The following is a 3,082-nucleotide window of genomic DNA, read 5'->3' on the forward strand; positions in this document are numbered from 1 at the left end:
ATTTTTAAATTATCATTACATCATCTATTATTCCTTTTTAATAACCATTAATTCTTAAATAATAGTACATGGATCTCACCTAAATTTTAATAAAAATATACATATTATTGCTCCTCTCTTTTCACTTATACATACCTCCCTTTATTGTAATACTATTAACTAAAAGTTAAAATGAAATACTAAAATAAGGTGTTCTTTTATCTTCTTCCCATCTTTTCTATAGTTTTCAACTTTTCATTACTTTATGTGGTTTAGTGGGTAACTATCTTCTTCCTGTGTTTTGCACTGCGTTTTTTAAAACATTCTTATTCACCCCTCAACTGTTCCAAGCCCAAATGGACTTCTTCAAGATTCTCCGTACTATTTCATATGATACCAAAATCTATACAAGAAACTTCTTTGGTTCACAAGGATGATAAAGAGTCTCTGCTTTTTCCTAATAAGAGTAGAGGGATTGATATTGATTTGAATGTGAGTATTTATTCCACCATGGAGTTCGAAGAATTTGAAGCTTGAGTTTCATAGGATAAGAACACCCAAGTCCAAAGCTGATGTAAACTCATTGGGACCTAACATCATTGAAGATCCTCTACATGGTTTAGGAGGACCTATGACTAGAGTAAAGAGCAAAAAGGCCCAAGAAGCACTTCGACAACTTATATTTTCCATCATGGAGACAAGTGCAAATGAGATCAAGCAAGATGAGAAGGCCTTAAATTGCATAAGCCTAAGTGAAGAGCTCAAGGAGGTCCACAACTTAAGGGAGAGACCACCTTGATCTCTTTAGTTCTTACATTAGTAATTAGGACCCTAAATAAGTGGAAAGTTGTCTTAAGCCACACTAGATTAGGACTTTTAATTATCATGTCTTTAAATTGATTTCATTTAGATGCATTTGTTTTAATTAAGATTATATTGTCTTTAGGGGTGCACAACCAAGTATGGGAATAGCATAAAGAGGCAAGGATATAGGACAAGGGCAAGTAACATGAATCAAGGAAGAATAAATCCTACCTAAAGCCTATACGGCTATAATCTAGGAGGAGAAGATGGCAAGGAAGAAACACATGGCCAAAGCTAGCAATCTAGGCCATAGGATCAACCAACCTCATCTTTCAAAGATCAAGGTCAAAGGAAAATCAATCTAAACCTAATGGGATTTGGCCAAGGAGAAACAAAATCAAAGCATCAAATCTCAAATTCCAATCGAATAGATAAATTGAAGATTAGATTAGAAATTAGGTAAGATTAGGTTGTTATCTTTTTAATCTTTTTGTTTATGGCTGATTTGCCTAATGTTAAAGTCCATATATGAATTGTGCATGATGAAAAATAAAGTACATTGAATTTTATTTTGGAATTTCCCATTGTTAGTGAGTTTTATCCTAGCTTCTTGGCTGAGTCAATATACTCGTTCTTATCAAGAGTTCCTTTCACTTGTGGCGAACTTCACAAGGCTTATCAAACAATTCTATTGTTTGTGGCGCCATACCATCTCAAATCCCCCAACCATATTCTTAAACATTTGCACAATTTCCACTTCAAAATCGTGACATACAATCCATACACAATCGTGCTCATTCCATTCCATCCTCATCCACAAGTTACTCATTTCATCTCAACCGTGAACATTCAATCCATTATCAAATCTTCCACAACCTTTCTTACAAATCAAAGTTGAGGCAATCCCAAGGCAAAGTCACAACTCAAACTTCAAAAATTACAATACAATCAAATACAAAAGAGGACTTTCATAAAAAATGATCTACAACAAAGACAATCCATGAAGAGGTTGTCATCAAAAGCTTTCAGTTGAAAACAAAGAAATTAGTCATGAGGAATCTGAATCAAAAGAAGGGAATGAGTTGCAAGTTGAGGAGTGCGAGAACGAAGAACAATGTGTTGCTTGTACTCTATTATTTGATTAATCTATTCTATAAGGCTTCTTCAATCGCCTACCTGGAAAAATATATTACCAAACCACACTTTATTCAATAACTTAATTTTAATATTTGCGTTTTATGTATAATAGGTTTTAGGCAGTGCATGAGTTGCTATATGTAGCACATAAAAAGATTAATGTATGTAAATACATGTATATAAATCAGGGATGATTTATATAGATACAAAAAAAGATAGGTGAGTTTTATAATTTCATTAAAACTTAAAGTATGTCTGTGTAATTTATTTATAATAATATTACAAATCAATAATAATTGATCTAAGTTTAGATGTTTACATGAATAACCTGCTATTCTTAGAAGGTTAATAAGCGGTCATTAACTCACTAAAAGCAATTTAAATTTGGAAAAAGAAAATAAATTGACTTTTTTATCATTATTAAGTAAATACTCAATTTAGTACTCAATTAAAATCAATTCCATTTAAAAACAATGAAAATGGAGAAATTTAAAATCCCTTATTATTTTAGAAATGCATTTTATCATCATCTAATTCATAAATAATGATGCCTTTCAGCCTTTCACACTTGCACTCACAAACATAAGTGGAGGATTGAAAGCCTTCATGAAAGTTACGTAAAACTAAATGATAATTGCATTATGAATTCAAGAAATTTACGAATTGCAATTTAATATAATGAAACATTTTATATAAAATTATCATACATCACAAAAAAAAATGAAATTTACAAATCAATTAGGTAGAGATGGTAATGGGTACCTGAATCTGTGGGTATCCGCAACGGAACGAGTCTAGGTCTATGTTTTTGGACCCGTTGATAACGAGATCCCAGATTTTAAAACTCGTTGTTGGATGAGTCTGGGTCCGGACACTGAGGTACCCAAACCCGTAGGAATTCGGACCCACTATTCATTTATATATATATGGGAGAGAATCTACTTACTCCAAGAGTAAGTTTAAACAACTTACTTCACATATTAGCCATCAATTCTAGGAAATATAATGGTTTGAATTAGTTAGGAAATCTATAACATCAAATTTCCTTAGGATTAATGGCTAAGATGTGATTGATATTGTTAAATGATATGTATAATATAATATTATGTTGATTGAACAATTCTTATTAAATCTATTTTACGTCATAATGTTGAAATAGTCA

This window comes from Lupinus angustifolius, chromosome LG16 (assembly GCF_001865875.1).
Source record: "Lupinus angustifolius cultivar Tanjil chromosome LG16, LupAngTanjil_v1.0, whole genome shotgun sequence".
In the NCBI taxonomy this organism is placed as follows: Eukaryota; Viridiplantae; Streptophyta; class Magnoliopsida; order Fabales; family Fabaceae; genus Lupinus; species Lupinus angustifolius.